We start from the raw sequence: 22,454 nt of genomic DNA, 5'->3' as shown, positions 1-22,454 counted from the left end.
ACACTATTTCATTAGTAGGTAAATCAGTAGCCCCAAAAGGATTATATAGAAAGCATATATACTACTATAATCTTATAATCTTATATATTAATTAGCCTTATTGTTTTATATCAGGGGTTTTGTAAAGCATTTTGCTAACTAACAGACTTGGAAACTATGGTAGAGAGTTACAAAAAAAAAATAGGCAAAGGATGAGTCAAGAGGTGGAGGCTGGCCTGAATGCTAGTTACCTATTCTCACATACCCTAAATAAGATACAGAAATGGGCACCGCATAACTGTGGTTTTTCTAACTCCTATGAGTTTTATAACTATGTCATAAGTTGTATGACAACTTGCATATTATATAATTACTGCTATCTGAATCATGTATTTCCAAAAGTTTACACACAATAGGTGTTTCCTATAGGTTTATTATATAAATGAATGTTCAGAAACAGCAATTTGAGGGACCGCAGGTTCTTGGAGTATTATTTTTGTCTAGGAAAATTAAATAATGTTCATAGTTTTAAAACTAGGTATATTTTTATTATAGTTATAAAATTCATAATTCAGTTATAATCTGTATCAAGGATTGGCAAACTTTAGCCCATCGGTCAAATCCTGATGGCCACCTGTTTTTTTAACAATTAAATTTGTTGGGGTAACACTGGTTAGTAAGATTATGTAAGTTTCAAGTGTATAATATTATAATGTTATCATCTGTAGATTGCATCGTGTGCTCATCACCCAAAGTTTAGCCTCCTTCCGTCACCGTATATTTGACCCCTTTACCCTTTCCACCCCCACCCTCCACCCCCGTCCCCTTTCGCCTCTGGTAAACACCATATTGCTGTCTGTATCGATGAGTTTTGTTTATTTTGGCCATCTGTTTTTGTATGGTCCACAAGCTAAGAATGGTTTTTACAATTTTTAAATGCTTGGAAAAAATCAAAACAATATTTTGTGACACGTGAAAATTGTATGAAATTCAAACTTTAGTGTCCATAAATAAAGTTTTATGGGCACACACTTATTTTCTGCATGTTGTCTATGGCTACTTTTGCGCTACAGTGGCAGATTTGAGTAGTTACAACAAAGACCTCACACCTGCAAAGTCTATCATATTTACTATCTGGTCTTAGTTACCAACTCTTGGTATTTATAATATTATTAATTAAAATACACGGTTAATTCAGATATCCCAATTATGACAACTGTCAGTGTGTATTTTAATTGTTAATAAGGACTTTTATAATGTGACTTCAAGTACTAATTTCTTTTTGACTTTTCAATTTTTAGAAATTAGGTTTTCTTAAAATAAGGTTAAGTTACCCCAGAGTTCTCGTCTTTAGCACATTCACCTGGGCACCTTGTAAAAATACAGATTCCTAGGCCTCCTGGATTCTCTTGCCTTTGAGATCCAAGAATTTACACTTTAAAAAGAACCCTGGGTAATTCTGACACAAATGGTCAGAAGCCCACCCTTTGAGAACCAAAATGGGTGGAAAGAGTATCTATTCCCTCTATATAGTAAACAGCTGTATTTTTCAAGTTTGGTACTATAAGACAGCAGTTCTCAAAGTGGACTCCCAGGGTCCCTATACATCCTGGAGACCCTTTCAGAGGATTCATGGATATTCAAATCCTCAGGGGTAAAAGATCTATTTAAAGGGCAAGACAGGCCAATGCATTTTAATATAATAAAGTATTTAAAGTTTACAGATGTGGTTTCAGATTCTACATAAGAGCTAACCTTTAAGAAACTATCACTTTTAGGGTTTTGGTGTAGTATCAAAGAAGAAAGACTATCTACAATTATCTGAAAAAGAATCTTTCCTTATCCTATTACACATCTGTGTGAGCCCAGGTTTTCCTCATAGACTTCAACTAAAACAACATATTGTAACAGATTGAATGCAGAAGCAGATATGAGTATCCAGCTGTTTTCCATTAAGCCAGACATTAAAGCGATTTGAAGCTCTTCCCTTAATTTTTTTTGAAAGTATATACACAGCTATTTAAGTTGCTATTTTAAAATAAATACATATTTTAAAAATTTCTCCATTGTAATTTCTAATACGCTAAATATCAATAGATATAACCAAGATAAACAAAAGCTTTTTGGAGTCCTCAATTTTTAAGAGTATAAAGGCGTGGGTACTGAGACCAAAAGTAGTTTGACACCCACTGCTTTAAGAAATACAAAAAAAGTAGAGTACTGTGGATTGATCAATCAAAGAGAAGGTTAAAAATAATTTCTGGATTTCAGGCTCAGACATGCAGAGACAGGTTTTACAGAAAGGAGCCAGCTTAAATAGACCAAATAGTTTTGTAGCAAACGACTGAAAACAGATGGGAGTGAGAATTAGACTGAATCATAAGTTAGGCAACACATGGCCAAAGCTTAGAATCTATCTGGAAGCAGCTTCATATAGGCAACTACTTGACTAGAGCTTGAAGTCTCTCTAGGCTTTTGGAGGATTCAAGGAACTATTTTGAGCTATCTTAGAAAGGTTAACAAAATAAAAACAAAGAAGCAACAACTTGTAAAGTGACAGCAGGAAGCAGAGTTAGAAATAAAGAAAGAACATTATACCTATCTATGTTTGGTCTCAATACGCATTTTAGAAGTAGAAAATTTCCTGGAAACTGTAGGCTGTCAAAATCTAACGTTGTGTTTTGGTTTTTTTCCTACTCATTTTCAGATAAAGTATGATCTCTAAAACAAATCCCAAACATAAATGTACAAAATATTAGCAAACTACTCCTTGACTAAAACTTTAAAAAATAAATTAAAGAAAATGGTGCTACAGGAGACGTTAGTACCAGAAATACCAGAAAAACCATGTTAAATAAAACCAACATGGTGTTACTCAAGTTTGATAAAGCTTAAATAAACATTACTGGCAAGAAATTTGGTGCCAACACAAATAATTTACAGCAATAATATGTTATATTCAATAAATTTTCCTGTTTTTATAGTCAGGCATATTCCTGTTTCAAAAAAAAAAAAAAATGCTCATGCTTTATTTTTTTAATCTGAAAAAAATGTAATTTTTCTACTGCATAGTAAATTTTGAGGCCCAAATAAAATTTGACCAATTTAGTATATATATTTCCTCTGTCCACTATGTCAGAAAGAAGCACTATACCAGATAAGAAGATATTAATAAGTAATCCACTCAAAGAAAGCAAGTTGGGTTTTGTGAGAAGGTGAGGCTACGGCAGAACAACCCTGTCCCTACAGAGGCCTGAGCCACAAGCTCACAAAGTGACTTTTTAAGCTAAATCTTGGCTCCTGTTAGACTTTCATAAGTTGATATTTATTAAAGATAAATGCAGTACTGAATAGAAAAGAGAAACTTTTTGCACACTTGCGTTTCAAACGTATGAGAATATTTAGGATTAAAATTACCCAAAGATGAAAAAAACTAACAAAGTGAAGTCATGAATTTGTAGTGAGTTTTGTTCTATTAAGAACCCTTATATCCCTCATAAGACTAATGTAGTAATTCACCTTTGGCTTAATCGTGAATCTTTCCTAGACGTCTGCCTACAAAGCTTTTAAATTAGATAAATTTATCTTTTCATAAAAACTTCCTGAATTGTAACACTCATCCTTCCTCTCCAAGAAAGCCATACAGTATCTGTTTACTTTCAAACTGAACTGAATTTTGCTATAGGCAGGGAGTATATTATTCAGATTTTAAAAGTTTCTGAACAAAAGGACAAACGAGTAAAGGAAAACAAACAAAACACTATGATTTAACAGAAAAACAACAACAACATTCTTTCAACACAAAGTGTCCACCAGGGAAATTCTGAAGAGAAAATGTCATGATAAAATATTTTAAGACATGAAAAATGACTCAATGCAAAATATTTGTTGTTGATGATTTTTGTTTTGTTTTTGGCTCAAAAGAGTTATTATATCTAGTCATTTATGTTCCTTACTTTTTGTTTATCCATTCCCAGTGGGTCAGTAGAACCATTTCAATTTCATTTTATTTACAGTCTATTTTTCTTCCTGTTTCTTCAATAGTAAGTTCCTTGATCTGAGCTTCTATTTATGAATGTTGGGAATGGAAAGGACCTTGAGGGGTCATGAAGTCTATCCTTCTGCTTTCCAGGAGAATTCATAATTAAACAATCTCAGATGCATGAGAAAGAAAATGTATCTTGTCCCTAAAAGCATGCTACTTTATTCCACATGAACATTTACATTCACAATTTGCAATTTTCTAAAAACGAAAGTAAAAATTAAAACCCCAAAAGAGGAAGGTGCTTTGAAAAATGCATTTATCAGCTAAAATTGCTCAAACATAAATTCAACTATCAGGTCTAAAATTAACATAGAAAAGCTGCGGCTGCCAACAAAAAGTTTTAGTCCTTAGAGATGTGTCTGATGTTCTTATTTGTAGCACCATTTCACCTACAGCACATAGCATGACAGACTTAGATCACCACACCAATAAACTATAATTATAAATGACAATTGTGTGTGCATTTTTTTTTAACAGGTGGTGTAGGTTTTTATTCCAAACAGAAAATGAAGTTAGGTCTAAATGGGAGATGTCAATATTACGGAAAACTACAATATAACTGTTATGTGGACAATAGTTTAATTCTTTAATGTGTAACTTATAATGTTCAGGGAATAACGTTCCTTCCTAAAATAGTTTACAAAACAGAATTTCATCTGATGACAAAAAGCATGCAACTGTAAAGACACACTGTTAATTGTTCTATACCCATTTAAAAAATGGGGAGAGCAGGACCAGAAGTCTTGGAAATGGAGGGAAAATCATACTTAAAAAAACTAGCGGGCAGAGGAGGCGGAGTCCAGAAATTACAGACTGATGAAATATTGTTTCCCAAGAAGATTATAAAATATTAAATAGATGGCTTATGAACAACTGGCAAGTAATGTAGTGATGTATAAACACTAGCATAGGACAGCTAAACAATAACTAATGTCTAACTTCATTTTCTTTTTGACAGGGTCTCTAGCCTAGGAGCTCAGGAATAAGTCAGAAACAGATTATATTTAGATTTCAACAAGGTACCTCTTAAAACTTTATAGGAAATATAGGTTAGATGATAAAACAGTAGGTGGATTCACAACTGAATTTTACCCAAAAGGTTGAATAATGGGTTAATATCAACCTAATAATAGTGTGTTGGTATTGTAACATTGCTCCACTCCTATATGTTTTTACCAGTGTCCTAAAACAAAAACATAGGTATTATGTCTATCATGTTGTGTTTATCAAATTTATCTATCAGTGACACAAAGATATGAGGAATACCCAAGAGGCTAAATAACATTAGCAAGCTAAAACAATAAGCCCAAACTAACAAGATGACAATTACAAGGATAAATGTAAAGTCCTCAATTACATTTAAAAAATCAATTACATAAATTATTGTGATCTTAGGTTTTAAGAATAGAGGTATAGAGTAGAAAAAAAAAAAAGGCCACTTTCCCCTGTACGTTTTGTATTGATCTGATTCTATCTGAGATGTTATATTCAGCTCTAGATAAGAAGCCCTAAAAACTTAAGCAGCTAAGTTGATGAGGGACCTGAACTTCATTAAAAATGTCATTTAAGGAATGGCTGAAAGAACTTGGGATATTTACTCCAGTAACAGAAGCCTTAACAAGACATAACTGTCATCAAATATTTGAAGGGCTACCATGTTGACAGGAATTAGGTTTATTTATTATAGCTTTAGATAGCAGAACTAAAGAGCTTCAGCACAATGTAAAGAATGTTCTAAAAGTAGAGCTCCAAAATGGGACAAGGTATCTGTAAAGTGAGGATCTTTTCCTTATAGCATTCGAAGTTAAAAGACCATCCCCTCAGGAATTCCAAATATAATCCCTTTTCACATTTCATGACTATACTTGATCCCAAAAGAAGCCTGTTAGGGGAAGGGGACGTTAAAAAATGAGAAACTTAAAAATTGTTTTCTTTGACATAGTTCTAAAGAAATGGAAGACTTCATGAACTCTAAAATAATAGTAACATTTTCAGAGAAAACAACAAAAGGAATTAATGCATTCTCTTTTTAAATGAATGCTGTATTTGTTTTTCTCAAAGAAACATCTGCACCTTAACTTTAGTTTATCAAGGAATAAGGGACAATTATATGTCAGCCTGCCAACTAGTCTCAAGAAGAGGACTGTCTTTATTAGACATTTATATGGCAATGGTATTTGCTCCACCCAAAACTTCCTCGCAAGGAGAAGGCTCCTCCTTGTCAGACGTGGGTAGGAGGCTGCAGTAATACTGACTCCTTCCTACTGCAGCCTAGGAAAAACTCAGTCTTGACATGCACAAAACAATAACTTGTGAGAACTTCAGGGCAGCTGTGTTCAGGCAGAGCCAGGGACTTTACTTGAGACAAAATAGTAGCTTAAGAGTTGATTGAAAAAACTACTTTCATTTTGGATTGGAAGTGGGGAAAGGAAAAAGAAATGAGATACAGTAACGGTATCCATTAACATTTCAAAGCAATGGTAAACAAAAATGCTTAAAAATTACAACACTGAAATTATCACAGGATGTAATCTCTGACCCACAAATTTAACGATGAGCACTCTCTAGGCTTTCTGCTATGTGTTAACACTAATGAGAAAAAAATAATCTTGCATTTAATAAAGCCCAAATCAGAGCCATCACAAACTCTATCTAGGATGGAAGAATAAAACAAGGGACTTTGCTATCTCATTGGATTTGTGTGTGTGTGTGCTGCTGCCAGGCAAACTGTGAAATGTCTGAATGTCCAATAGGAATGTTCTGAATGTGAAAAACTGCAACCCAATTCAGTAAGTAATGCTTTTAAAGGACCAGTAATTAATTGGTCTCAGTGTGCTGCAGGGGCAACTTCCTGGCCAGGAGAAAAAGCTGCAATGGTTGCTGAAAACCAAAGGTTAATACAAAGCAACATATACTGGTCTCTCTTCATGTAACGGCTTTACTAGTATTTCAGACATTATTTTGCTTCTCAAAAGTAAAAGGAAAAGAGAAGAAATGTAAAAGACAAACCTATGCAATAGCAAAGATGTTATGCATTAATTTGCTGTATTAGTTTAATTCATTATTAAATAATACACGACTATCAAAGGGCAAAAGGCTTGTCATTTTTCTGTACAGAATTAAGAACAAACTGGTAAGACTACTTAGTATAGCTGCCAAACTTTTCTTTAGTTTCTTTTCTTACAGTCATGTTACATTTCGCAATAGTCTCCACTTACCTTACATCCTCCATGTTTAAGTACGAATTATATTTGATTTCCCCAGCCCTAACCCTGAGATATTATGACATATCATTAGCTTCTGGGTCTGGACACAGAGGAAGAAACTGAAAATTGTTCACTTTCCTGAAATATGTGTCCATTTTATTTACACCATTTAAAAAATATAACATATGCTACTGAAACTAACTGCAACCATCCATTTAACAATTCGTCAAGAATATGAGTGAGTAAACACACATTTAACAAAATAAACTTCAGTTCAGTATATTTTTTCTGTGCTTAGAATACCTATAAAGACGGATGTCTCTATAAGAATTACGCTATTACAAAGTTTTAAAACACAGGAATGAAGTGAGCTTGAGAAAACTGCACACCCCACAAACCTACACTTATTATGACACAACCCTCAGAGATACTAAAACACTCCTGTTAAGTAGAAAACAAACTTTTAAAGTTAGGAAAGTAGCAACACGGGAATCTGGGTAGGAGGTGCCCTGGGTAGTAAACACCCCAGTAAGAGAACATAACAAGCAATTCAGAGTAGCATATAACTCCCTATGGGGCTCTCACTTGGACTGCTTAAGTCCCAAGACCCCATCCCTGAGTTAGGAGGAGATGAAGTGTGGCAAGAGGAAGAGAGGGAAAAAGGAAATCAGAGTAGAAGTGATGAAAGTGTTCTACTTTTCTCCTCCTCTACCCCTATCCAGCATTCTTGCAGGCTGGTCATCAGACTGGGTGCCAAATCCACAAAAAAGCCCTAAATATCCCAAGTTTCTTCGGAGTAGGCTCAGACCTGTATATATCAGCCATCTCCTTTCCAAACACCTCCCTTACACCTCTGGATTAACCCATACCCTTCTCAAAGTGACGCCTTTTGGCTACTAAGCACACCCCTGTTAAGTCTTCCTAAACTCATTCACTTAATTTTTTCCAAATCCTTACTTTTTCTGATATCATGTCCCTGACACTCTTTTTTATAATTCAATCGAAATGCCATGGCTCTCATTTCCAAGGATCCACCCCTACCTATCTTTCCAGTTAAACCCAATGCCATGAGTTTTTCACCTACTCCTCCCTACCTCCTACCTACTACCCCTGCTTCTTCCAGTGCCAATGATTGGGGTTACCACTCTGTGAGAAGCCCTGGATCTACAGCCAGGTTAGTACCCCTCCCCTTTCTCCCATTCCACCCCATTCCTTGATCTTTCCATTAGGCTACACTAGACTTCCATTCCCTCAGGATTCAACTCCCCTCTTCTTGCCACGCCCTGTGCCCCCCGGGGCTACTTACCCCAAGTTCTCCCCACACTTCAGGCCTCTGGCCCCGCCTTCCCCCCAAAGGAAGGAGGCGGGAGGAGGGAGAGAAGAGGGGCGGCACTCCGCAAGGTAAAGACGATCTCCTATTAGTGCTCATCGCCGCCAATCGTAGCTTCCTTCTCTCTTATTGGTCAGCATTAGTCCATGCCCCACCCTCTTCCTCAGACAGGGCCCGGCCACCGCCTCAGCGCCCCCGTCCAACACAGACTGGGAGGGGAGACCCCGGCCTGGGACACTGGGACTGGCCAGAGTTGAAGGGGAGACTCCCGTCACATCATGGACTAGTTAATGTTAACAGGACTCACCCGCTGGTAGCTCCGTCGCCTCCCGCCCGCCCGCGCTCGGTCCCACAATCTGTCTCCAGCTCCTTCTTTCCCCCCTCAGCGGAGCAGACACTTTCCTCTCGTCCGGCCAGGCACGCTCACCTCTCGCGAGATATTGGGGGGGGGGGGGCACGTTGGAGGAAGGGCGAGATCCGTAGGGCCTGAGTTGGAAAGGGGCCGAGGGGCGGGGCTCCGGGAAAAAGAAGGGGCCAGACTTTCCGTGGGCAGGACAGACGAGCGAGGCTGAAGGAGTTCGGGACACATAGATCACACGTGTTCGTTGGGCTGCGGAATGTAGGCGAAAAAGGAAAGAGAATCCTTACAGGTGCCTGTAGTAGTGGAGATCCAAAAGGTAATAAATATTCTAGGGAATGAAAATATCTCAAAGGAGCGCACTTTAGAACACGAGACAAAATTATACCTCAATAAAGCTGATAAAAAGAAAAAAGTGGAGGAAAAACCCGAACCCAGGGATTCAGGGTTCCAAACAGTCAAGTAGTTCCATTTTCGAACAGTTTCAAACAGTCGAGTAGTTCATTTTCTACGTAGAGTAGTAGCATCACTCTGACCATAATCTCTGCTGTGTGTGTGACTATAAGGGAGTAGGTGGGAGGAAGGGATTCAACTGCAGGAACAGGCGACTTTTAAAAACATGTGATAGAAGTCCTCTTTGAAGATAATGTTTGAACCAGGAGTTGAACTATGAGGAGACAGCCTTGGGAAGATTTTGGGTAAGATCAAATGCAAAGACTATTAAAAAGTTTCTCGTATAGTTACCAAGATGGTAAATTTTATCTTTTTTGTTTGTTTTACCACAACTTAAAAAAAACTAAAAAAGTTTATCATAATTATAAGGAGAGTTGACTCAAAATATTTCCTATGGAATCTCTTTTCTCTAAGGTACTTTTTTCTGCAGCTTTATGTTATTCAGCTTTCTGAACTTTCTGCCTAGGATCTTATTTATCCCAGCACCCTCTGAAAGGCTGAAAGAATCCAGGTGACTTCTCCCTAGGTAGCGATGGTGACACAGAAGCATAGAATCACTTATGTTCTTGTGAAGTGTATAGAGAACAGTTGAGAGGTGTCTTGGCTTCCAATCTACTCTCCCTTAAAACAATTCCTACTTAAAAGAATACAATTATAGAAATAGAGCCTCAATCTAAATGGGAGATTTATATATAACAGGTGGCATTACAGATCAGACAGGAAGGGGTTCTACAAATTGTGCTGGAATAATTGGCTATTACTCTATACCTACAAAATAAATATAATAGCTAACATTTATAGATCTTACTATGTTCCAGGCAGCATTCTAAGTGTTTTATATGTATTAATTCATTTTTTCCAAATTTATATCTCCAACCATTCTCTCTCCCTTGAACTGCAGCAGACTAATATCTACAACTGCCTACTTGAAAAATCCACTTGGATGTCTAACCAGTATTTGAAACTTACCATGTGCAAATTCTTCCTTCTCTCCCACATGTGGCGGTTCCCTAGTCTTCCCTATCTTAGTAAAAGTTACCTCCAATGTTCCAGGTGTATTTTTTAAATTGAGATACAATTCATGTAACATAAAATTCACCTTTTTAAAACGTGTACAACTCAGTGATTATATTCACAAAGTTATGCAAGTATCACCGATATCTAATTCCAGAACATTTTATCGCCCCCAAAAGAAACGCCATACTCACTAGCAGTCACTCTCCATTTACCCCCCACCAATTTGCTTTCTATCTCTGTGGATTTATCTGGTATAGACATTTTACATAAATGGAATCATGTAATATGTAGCTTTTTGTGTCTGGCTTCTTTCACTTAGCATACTGTTTTCAACATTCATTCATGTTGTAGCATGTGTCAGTAATTTATTCCTCTCATGGCGAAATAATATTCCATTGAATGGATATACCAGTTTTTGTTTATCCATTCAACAGTTCATGGACATTTGGGTTCTCATTTTGAGGTTATTATGAATAATGTTGCTTTGAATATCCATGTCCAAGTTTTTATGTAGACATTGTTTTCAATTCTCATGATATATACTGAGGAATGGAATTGCTGAGTCATATGGTAAGTCTATGTTTAACTTTTTGAGAAACTGCCAAACTATTTTTCAATGCAGCTGCATCATTTTACATTCCCACCCGCAATGTATGAAGGTTCCAATTTCTCCATTTCCTCATACCAACACTTTTATTGTCCATCTTTTCGATTTTAGCCATCCTAGGGGAGGTAAAGTGGTATCTTAATGGTTTTAATTTATATTTACCTCATGACTAATAATGTTGAATACCACTTCATGTGCTTATGGTCATTTATATTAGGTTGGTGCAAAAGTACGGTTTAAAAGGTTAAAAATAATTGCAAAAACCTCAATTACTTTTGCACCAACCTAATAGAAAGCTAGTTTTGATACTGGCATAAGGACAGACATGTAGAACAAAGGAATAGAATTGAGACTCCAGAAATAAATCCAAATATTTAAGGTCAACTAATTTTTTTCTAAGAGTGCCATGACAATTCAGTTGGGGAAAGAACAGTCTTTTCAACAAATGGGTTGGGACAACTGGGTATCTACCTGCAAATGAATGAAATTGGACCCCTACTTCAGACCATTTGCAAAAATTATCTCACAAATAAGTGTTGCCAAGGATGTGGATAAAAGGGAACCCTTGTACACTGTTGGTGGGATTGCAGATTGGTGCAGATACTATGGAAAACAGTATGGAAGTTCCTCAAAAAATTGAAAATGTAACTACCATATTACCCAGCAGTCCCACTTATGGGTGTTTATCTGAAGAAATCCAAAACACTAATTCAAAAAGATATATGCATCCCTATATTCACTGCAGCGCTATTTACAATAGCCAAGATATGGCAGCATTGATAGATGACTGAATAAAGAAGATGTGGTACACATATACAATGGAATATTACTCGACCATAAAAAAGAATGAAATCTTACCATTTGCGACATGCATGGACCTAGAGGGTATTATGCTAAGAGAAATAAGTCAGACAGAGAAAGACAAATACCATGTGATTTCACTTATATGTGGAATCAGAAAACCTAAATAAATGAACAAACAAAACAGAAACAAACTCATAGAAACAGAACAAACTGATGGTTGCCAGATGGGAGGAGGGTCGGGGGACTGGATGAAAAAGGTGAAGAGATTAAGTACAAATTGGCAGTTACAAAATAATCACAGTGATGTAAAGTACAGTATGGGGAATATGGTCAATAATACTGTAATAACTATGTATGGTGTCTGACTTATGGGGGGTCACTTCGTAAGTTATATAAATGTCTAACCATTATGTTGTATACCTGAAACTAATATAATATTGAATGTCAACTGTAATTGAAATAATTTTTTTTAATTATCTCAAAATGGATCAAAGACCTAAATATAAAAGCTAAAACTATAAAAATCTTAGAAGAAAACAGGTATAAATCTTTGTGACCTTGGATTAGGCAGTGGTTTTTAGATATGACATCAACAATACAAACAAGAAAAGATATATTGGACCTCACCAAAATTAAAAACATCTGTGCTTCAAAAGACACTACTAGAAAGTGAAAAGACAACTCACAGAATGGGAGAAAATAGATGCAAATCACCTATCTATTAAGAGTCCAGTATCTGTATCTAGAATATATAAAGTACTCTTACAACTCAATAATATAAAGACAAATAACCCAATTACAAAATGGGCAAAGAAATTGATTGAATAGACATTTCTCCAAAGAAGATGTATAAATGGCCATAAGCACATGAAGTGATGTTCAGCATTGTTAGTCATGAGGGAAATATAAATTAGAACCACTAAGATACCACTTCACCTCCACTAGGCTAAAATAATAAGTTTTGACATCAGGAGGTGTGAGTACTCCAACTTTGTTCTTTTTTTAAATTGCTTCGGATATTCTGGGTCTCTTGCATTCCCATATGAATTTTAGAATCAGATTGTCAGTTTCTTTAAAAGAGCCAGCTAGGGAGTGGCCAGTTAGCTCAGTTGGTTAGAGCATGGTGCTAATAACACCAAGGTTGCTGGTTCGATACCCACATGGGCCACTGTGAGCTGTGCCATCCTTAAAATTAAAATAAAATAAAATAAAATAAAACGAGCCAGCTAGGATTTTGATCGGGATTGCATTGAATCTGTATATCAATTTGGGGAGTATTGTCATCTTAATAATGTTGTCTTTCAATCCATGAATATGGGATGTCTTTCTATTTATTTAGGTCTTCCTAATTTCTTTGAATTATGTTTTGTAATTTTCAGTGTACAAATCTTTCACTTTGTTAAGTTTACTCATAAATATTTTTTCTATTTGATGCTATTGGAAATGAAGTTGTTTTTTTCAATTTCATTTTCAGATTGTTTATTGCTACTATATAGAAATACAATTAATGTTTGTATACTGTTCATGTATTTTGCAATCTTATACTTTTTTATGAGTTCTAATAGTTTTCTTGTGGATTCCTGAGAATTTTCTATATCTGAGATCATATCATCTGCAAATAGAGATAGTTTTCCTTCTTCCTTTTCAATCTAGATGCCTTTGTTTCTTGTTTTTACTTAATTGCTCTAGCTAGAACCTCCAACAAAATGTGAATGGGAGTGGTGAGAATGAATATTCTTGTCTTTTTCCTGATTTAGGGGAAAGATTTTAGTTTTTCACCATTAAGTATGCTATTAGTTGTGGATTAGTTGTAGATGTCTTTTATCAGATTAAGTACACTCCCTTTTATTCCTAGATTGTTGAGTGGTTTTATCATGATTTTATCAAATGCTTTGTCTATTGAGACAATAGTGTGATTTTTGACTTTTATTATATTAATATGGTGTATTACATTGATTGATTTTCATGTTTTAAACCAACCTTGCATTTTGGGGATAAATCCCACTTGGTCATGGTGTATAAAATTTTTATGCTGTTGTATTTTTTTCCAATTATTTTGTTGAAGATTTTTGTGTCTATATTTATAAGAGATATTGGTCTGTAGTTTTGTTTTCTTGTGATGCCTTTATCTAGTTTTGGTATCAAGATAATACTGGCCTCAGAATGAATTGAGAAATGTTGCCTTTTTTTTTTTTTTTTAAGTTTGTTAAGAATTGGTGGTAATTCTTTCAACATTTGGTAGAGCGCCGGCCCGGTGGCTCAGTCGGTTGGAGTTACATGTTCCTAATGCTGAAGGCTGTGAGTTTGATTCCCACATGGGCCAGTGGTCTCTCAACCACAAGGTGGCCGGTTCAACTCCTCGAATCCCGCAGGGATGGTGGGCTCTGCCTCCTGCAACTAAGATTGAACACAGAACCTTGAGCTGAGCTGCCGCTGACCTCCTGGATGGCTCAGTTGGTTGGAGCATGTCCTCTCAACCACAAGTTGCCGGTTTGACTCCCGCAAGGGATGGTGGGCTGCGCCCCCTGCAACTAACAATGGCAACTGGACCTGGAGCTGAGCTGCGCCCTCCACAACTACGATTGAAAGGACAGCAACTTGACTTGGAAAAAATCCTGGAAGTACACACTGTTCCCCCAATAAAGTCCTGTTCCCCTTCCCCAATAAAGAAAAGAAACGGAAGACAAGAAAAGAGAAGAAAAGAGAAGAAAAGAGAAGAAAAGAGAAGAAAAGAAAAGAAAAGAAAAGAAAAGAAAAGAAAAGAAAAGAAAAGAAAAGAAAAGAGAAAAAGAAAACATTTGGTAGAATTCACCAGTGAAGCCATATGGTCCTAGGATTTTCTTTATGGGAAGTCTTTTTATTACTGATTCAACTTCTTTACTTGTTATGGGTCTATTTAGATTCTCTATTGCTTCTTGAGTCAGTTTCTGTAGTTTGCATCTTTCTAGGAATTTTTCCATTTTATCTAGGTTTTCTAAATGGTTGCCATATGATTATTCATATTTTCTTATAATCCTTTTTATTTCTGTGAGGCTGATGATAATGTGCCTCCCTTTCATTCCTGATTTTAGTAATTTGAATCTTCTCTCTTTTTATTTTTATCTACCTAAAATAAAGTTTTGTCAATTTTGTTGATATTTTAAAAAAAAAATCAACTTTGTGTTTCATTTATTTTCTATTATTTTTCCATTCTCTATTTTATTTATTTCCACTCTAATCTCTATTATTTTCTTCCTTTTGCTTGCTTGCTCCTCTTTTTCTTTAGCTTAGGTTATTGATTTGAGATATTTTACCTTTTTTAATATACTCATAGCTATAAATTTACCTCTAAGCATTGCTTTCACTGTATTCCATAAGTTTTGATATGTTACGTTTTCATTTTCATTCACCTCCAAGTATTTTCTAATTTCCTTCACAATTTCTTCTTTGACCCGTTGGTTATGTAGAAGAGTGTTGTTTAATTTCCACATATTTCTGAGTTTTCCAACTTTCTGTTACTAATTTCTAATTTCATTTAATTGTGATTGGAGAACATACTTTGCATTATTAAAATACTTTTAAAATATTAAGATTGATTTTATGACCTAACATGGTCTATACTGGAGAAGGTTACTTATGCACTTTAAAAGAATGTATATTCTGCTGTTATTGGACAGAGTGTTCTATAGATATCTGTTGAGTAGTTGGTTTATAATGTTGTTCAAATCTTCTCTTTCCTGGTTGATCTTCTGGTTGTTCTATCCATTATTGAAAGTGGGTTATTCCCCTACAACAACATGGTTCAAATTTTAGTTACCATGGTATATTAACTGCGAGTACTTACATGAAGTACAAACTTCATTGCTAGATCATCAATACACAAATCACTTTATAAATATGTGCACCACAATCAATTACCAATCATGTCACTTATTTCAAAGTCTGTCAGTAATTGGTTATCGTGCACCTATTTTTCAGTTATACACAGACAGCAAAGTTTTTAGTTGTGTTACCTTCTTGTCTTTCAGTGATAACTCATATGACATTTTACAAAAATGGACAATACATGGAATGGTCTATCAAAAATAGCAGAGAAGAAAGAAACAAAAAGTGATAGTACAGGATGTGTAATTCAAATTTAACATAAATGGAGTTTAGAAAACATAGCTGAACAAGGGAATGTTGACACTGGGGCCATCCTAGAGACACAAGATATGAAACCAAGGAAACTTATCAAAGATGAGTTTATTGCCATAAATTAGGGAAGTGACAAAAAAGATGAAGATATCCAAGAAGAAGTGACGCTGGGGGCAGGGGGGTGGCGGGTATCACATTAAAGGAACTCTCAGATATTTCCTGGCATCAAAAGTACAAGGAATAAAATGTTGGAAGATGATCCAAATTTAGAAAGGTGACTAACAATTTACCAAGGCATAGGAAAGATACTCTGTATTGTAAGTTATATGACAAGAAGGCAAGCACTGTTGTAAGTACTCTTGATACATTTTTACAAAGAAATAGTATACTTTAATTCTGAAAAGAAAAGAAAGTGGGGTATGGACATCTCTAACATTGAACTGTTTCTTCCTTCATTCTTTCAACTGTTGCTTCATGTATTTTGGGGCTCTGACTTTAGGTGTGTTTATGTTTATAATTGCTATATCTGCTTGATTAATCACTTTTATCATTTTTAAATGTCCTTCTTTGTTTCTAGTAACAATTTTTATCTTAAAGTATATGTTGTCTTATGTAATATAGACATTCTAGATCTCTTTTGGTTATTGTTTGTATCACATATCTTTTTTTCATACATTTATTGTCAGCCTATTTGTGTCTTTGGATGTAAAGTGTGTCTCTTGTAGACTGCATATACCGTGTTTCCCCGAAAATAAAATCTAGCCAGACCATCAGGTCTAATGGGACTTTTGGAGCCAAAGTTAATATAAGACCCAGTATTATATTATATTACATAAAACCCAGTCTTATATTAAAATAAGACCGGGTCTTATATTAATTTTTGCTCCAAAAGACGCATTAGAGCTGATGGGCCAGCTAAGTCTTATTTTTGGCAAAACACGGTAGTTGGACCATGTTTTTTTTATCTACTATCCCAATCTAGACTTCTTAAATGCCATTTATATTTAATGTAGTTACTAATAAAGTATTATCTGCCATTTTGCTATTTATTTTTTTATGTCTTGTGATTTCCCCTGTCTATTCCACCATTACTGCCCTCTTTTGTGTTAACTGGACATATTCTATACCATTTTAATCCTTTTTTCCTTTTAGATTTTTTGAGTTATTTTCTTAGTGTTTTCCCTAAGGGTTACAATTAACATGTTAATCTATAACAATCTAGTTTACATTAATACCACCTTAATTTCCATAGCATACAAGCTTTGCTCCTATAAAAATTTATTTCCATCCTCTCTTGTGCTGTTGTCATAGAAATTACATCTTTCTACATTGTATGCCCATCAACATAGATTTGTAATTATTGTTTTATACAATTGTGTTATACATACAATGGGAGAAAAAGAGAGTTACAAACAAAAATTACATTTATACTGTCTTTTATATTTACCTATGTAGGTAACTTTACTGGTGCTCTTTATTTGTTCATGTGGATTAGTGTTACTGTCTAGTGTCCTTTCATTTCAGCCTGAAGGATTCTCTTTAATATTTATTGTAGGACCAGTTTGCTAGTGATGAATTTCCATTTTTGTTTATTTGGGCCTGTCTTAATTTTGCTTTCATTTTTGAAGAGTAGCTTTGCTGGGTATAGAATTTTTGGTTGATAGTCTTTTTCTTTCAGTACTTTGAATATGTCACCCTACTGCTTCTGGCCTCCATGGTTTCTAATGAGAAATTGTATTGAAGATATATTGTATATGATGAATCACTTATCTTTTGTTGCTTTCAAGATTCACTTTTTGTCTTTGTCATTTGACAGTGTAGTTATGGTGTGTGTAGGTGTGGATCTGTTTGAATTTTTCCTACTTGGAGTTTGTTGAACTTCTTAGATGTGTAGATTAATGCGTTTCATCAAATATTTCTTAAAACATTCGTTCTGTACCTTTCTCTCCTCTATTCTCCTCCTGTGGTACACTTGACAGCATATCACAGGTCCCTGAAGCTCTGTTAATTTTTCCTCATTCTTTTTTCTTGTTCCTCACACTGGATGATCTCAATTGACCTTCCTTCAGATTCATTGTTTTTCTCTTCTGTCTGCTCAAATCTGCTGTTGAGCACTTCTAAGGAATTTTGCATTTTAGTTAGTGCACTTTTCAACACCAGAATTTCTATTTGGTTCTTTTAAAAATAATTACTATATTGTATTAATATTCTCTATTTGGTCAGACATTGTTCTTTTTCATTTAGTTTTTTAGAAATGGTTTCGTTTAGTTCTTTGAATATATTTTAAATGGCTGATAGGAAGTCTTTCTCTACAGGTTCTGGTCAAGATGGCACAGTAGGTAAATGCTGTACTTCTCTCATGACCACATCAAAATTACAATTAAACTACAAAACAACCATCATTGAGTATCACCTAAAATCTTGCGAACCAAAGCCCTACAACTAAGAACATGCAGAACACGAGACTGGTAGGAAGGGCAGAGATGCAGAACCGGCTTGTCCCACACTTGTGTGTGACCATTAAAAATTGGGAGAGCTATCTCGGCTGTGGAGGTCTCCCCCACCGGAGGAGTGAGAGGTCCCAGCCCTACCCCAGCCCAGGGTTCCAGTGCCGAGAAGTCGCCATAATTTACGGTTTTGAAAGCCAGCAGAGATTGTGACTCAGTGAGACAGAGGGTGGCTGGAGTTCCAGCCACTCTTTTAAAGGGGTCGTGCACAGCCTTACTCACTGACAGAATCACTGGCTCTGAGCTCCAGCATTGGAGCAGCAGCTGGAAAGATAGCAGGGACACATGGTGGTGAACTGAGTTTTCTGGCTTGGGACAGGGACTGGAGGAATAGCCTTCTCCTGGAGGAGGAACTGGTTGAGGCCATTGTTTTTGTTGAACTCTCCCTACTTCCCTGCTTGCAGAAGCAGGTGGCTGCCATATCTGAGTCTGCATCAAGCTGGCTAAGGCTGTTCATTCTCCATGCCTTTGTGATTTGAGACCCTGCCCCACCCAACTTTCAGGCACACCCAACCTGCTTCCAGTGGCTTTTTCATACAAACTGTCTGCCTTAGCTCATGCTGCAGACTTTCCTAGGGTCTCTCAAAAGTCTGCAGAACCCAGACAAGCATCATCTGGCTTGAACGTGTCCTGTACCTCTGGCTGAGCAGCCCTAAGCCTGGCACTAGTGGCAGTCAGCCTTGGGTCACAGCTTGGCCTCTCGAGGCACTTTCAAGCACAGCACAGGTGGCAGCCATCTGTGGATTTCTTTGTGGCTCCTGTCGGGTGGCCCCCGGTAGGGCATAGGCTACAGCTGAACTTGAGCTGCAGCATATCTCCTCCAAGGTGGCCCTGGGGCTGGCACCCCAAGTCACCAGCTTTGAAATGACTTGAACATCACCCAGCCACCTCCAAAAACAACACACGCAAGGGGAGAATTGGGAAGGCACCAGAGCTCTGATGAAGCAGAGCCTGCTCTGTAGGGTCAGCCCCTGCACCACAACTCCTCCACTGTAGTTGTGGCCAGTCCACACAACCAATGAACCTGAGGGTCAATCCCTCCCATTGGTATACAGATAGCAACCAAGGTTCAACCACAAGACGAGGGCACATGAAACCCACACAAGGGACACAGCTGGAGTGTGTGGCTCAAGTAACTAGGAAGACTGTGCCACTGAGCCCCACAGCACACCTACTACATAAGGCCACTCTACTAAGACCGGAAGACATAGCAACCCTACCTAATACATAGAAGCAAACACAAAGAGTCAGGCAAAATAGACAAAGAAACATATTCCAAATAAAAGAACAGAACAAAGCTCCAGAAAAAGAACTAAACAAAATGGAGACAAACAATATACCAGATGCAGAGTTCCAAACACTGGTTATAAAGATGGTCATTGATCTCAGGGAGAAAAAAAAAAAAAGAGAGAGAGAGAGAGAGAGAGAGGAAACATAAAAATGGAGATGGAAAACATGAAAAAGAACCAGTCAGAAATAAAGACTACAATAACAGAAATTAAGACTACATTATAAGGAATCAACAGTAGATTAGATGAAGCAGAGGATCGAACCAGCAATTTGGAAGACAATGTAGTGGAAAACACCCGATCAGAACAGCAAAAAGAAAAAAGAATCCCCAAAATTGAGGAGAGATTAAGGGGTATCTGGTATGACATCAAGTGTACCAACATTCACACCATAGGTATACCAGAAGGAGAAGAGAGAGAGAAGAATCGAAAACCTATTTGAGGGCCCGCCTGGTGGCTCAGGTGGTTGGAGCGCTGTGCTCCTAAAGCAGAGGTCGCCGCTGTGGCCATGGCCAGTAAGCTGTGCCCTCTACAGCTAAGATTGTGAACAACGTCTCTCCCTGGAGCTTGGCTGCCATGAGCAGATGGAGGTCAGTGTGAGCTGCCACAGGCTGCCATGAGCTGCTGTGAGTGGCCCACCGACGACCAGAGACCGACTACCTCAGCTGGGGGGAGCGCAAGGCTCGTAATACCAGCATGGGCCAGGGAGCTGTGTCCTACACAACTAGACTGAGAAACAACAGCTTGAACTGGAGTGCGGGGGGGCGTGGGGGGGGAGGCAAAAGAAGGAGGGTAAAAAAAGGAATAAAGAAATATAATCACCTGGAAAAGAAAAGTCTTTGTCTAGTAAGTCCATTATCTGCTTTCTCAGGGACAGTTTCTACTGACGACTTTTTTCTTGTGTATGTTCCATATTTTCATGTTTCATTGAATATCATAATTTTTTTGTTGAAACTGTACATTTAAAATAATATACCAGTAATGTGGCAACAACAAACAGCAGATTCTCTCCCCTCTTCAAGGCCTAATTTTGATGCTGTTCATTTTTGGTGATGGTTGTTTGTTTAGTGGCTTTTCTGAAATAGTTCTGTATTCTTTGTCATGTGTGTCCACTGAAGTTTCTGCTCAGTTAGCCTAGTGGTCAGCTAATTATTGGACAGAGATTTCCTTAAATGCCTGAAACCAGTAAGTCTTGCCAAGGGACTCTGGATGCATATTGGGACATGCCTTCAACCCTAAGCCAGGAAGGTTATAACTCTGCTTTAGACTTCACTTCCTACTTGCTCAGAGCTTCAGAGTTAGTCAATGGTTAGAGGGCTTCTCAGGTCTTTCTTGACCATGCACACAGCCTTAAAATGTGCATGGCCTTCTAGATTCCCAGGAATATGTCAGAACATTCCAAAGCCCCTATGGATATCACAACCCCCAGATTTTCTTTAAAATGTTTTTTATTAGCCTACTTTTTACCCCAACTGTAATCCACCACAGGCAGCTACAATGTTGAAAAATTGCTACTCATTGTTTTAAAAAAATGCCCCTAGGGAAACAGCTATTTGCTTGAGGCAAGCTCTGTGTTAGGTCAAATAAAGATAGCCTTGATGGGATCTTCCAGGGAACCACCAGACAGGTCAAGTAATGACAGTTTTCTGAGAATGGAGCTTTGAAGGAGCTCCAACCCCATTCTGCCCCCTCAAGTGGCTGTCAGGCTACTGGTTTTCACCATGATTGCAGGCTTTTGGTTTTCAAGGTTACCATGGAGCTGAGGAGAGGAGAAGATGGGAACAGAGCAAATTAAGATACCACATAATTCACTGTTCTTCTTGAGATTCAGTCATTTTTCTCTCATAAACACTCCCTTCATTGTTGCAAACCTTTGGTTAATTTCCAAATATTTTGCAAAGTTGATCCTGACAATTTTGCCAGTGTTCTCATTGCTTTTACGGAAGTGGATTTGGCAGGGGGAGGGAAGTTTTTTACTCCACTATTTTTGCTGATGTCACTCCTTCCAATTGTTCTTCAGCCAAATCCTTTAGCGTCATCCTTGATGCCTGTCTTTTTCAAACATTCCAACCCACATCAGCAAATCCTGTAGAGGCAGCAAATCCTCTACCTTCAAAATATATCCAGGATCCTACCACTCATCACTACCTTCATTGCTACCACCCTGATATAAGAAATTCCTTTCCCCTCACTTATTATTTTCCAACACCTCCTCCTCACCTTTCCTCAGACTGCCAAGCATGGTCCTGTTTCAAAACCTCTGCATTTTTCTACCAGGTATACACATGACTCATTCCCTTACTTCCTTCAATTCATTGCTCAAATGACACCTCCTCCAGGATGCTCCCCTGGCCACTCTACACCTCACATCTCATCACTCAATCTTGCTTCATTTTTTCCTAGCACATATCACTACCTGACATGTTATATTTACTAGTATGTATTGTCTGACTCCTCCCCTTAGAATGTAAACTCATAAAGTCAGGGACTACTGTGTTCTTTGTTGCATCCTCAGTGCCTAGAACAGTACCTGGCTCCTAGGTGGCACTCAGTACATGCCAGCTGAATGTATGGCAGATATCTTCCATTTGCTCCTCTCCCTCCTTTTCCCAGTGCCCAGTGTGGACGACATCAGTGGACTTCTTTGCCCTGCAGAACCCCAGTAGGAGTTTGGAGGAAGGAAGGACAGTGAAGTCAGAGTATTTATTCCTCCCTGCCAAATTGCCTCAGGTTTACGTGTCCC

At 37.3% G+C, this 22,454-nt stretch overlaps 1 protein-coding gene across 5 annotated transcripts in view; it reads right to left on the bottom strand.

Moving 5' to 3' along the window:
- The window catches only part of LOC109443728 (cyclic AMP-dependent transcription factor ATF-7), a 74,333-nt gene extending 65,334 nt beyond the window's left edge, over positions 1–8,999 (bottom strand). For 2 of the 5 annotated variants that reach the window (XR_002136737.2, XM_019724426.2), the window contains exon 1: positions 8,868–8,999. The gene's annotated coding sequence lies outside the window, so the exon portion shown is untranslated. Of the gene's footprint in view, positions 1–8,536 lie in introns of all 5 variants that reach the window. The other 3 variants (XM_074325612.1, XM_019724427.2, XM_074325613.1) reach the window with 3 other exon arrangements.
- Positions 9,000–22,454: the final 13,455 nt, after the last annotated feature.

Source organism: Rhinolophus sinicus, linkage group LG02, assembly GCF_036562045.2.
Source record: "Rhinolophus sinicus isolate RSC01 linkage group LG02, ASM3656204v1, whole genome shotgun sequence".
NCBI lineage: Eukaryota > Metazoa > Chordata > Mammalia > Chiroptera > Rhinolophidae > Rhinolophus > Rhinolophus sinicus.
This window is presented reverse-complemented; position numbering and strand designations above follow the sequence as displayed.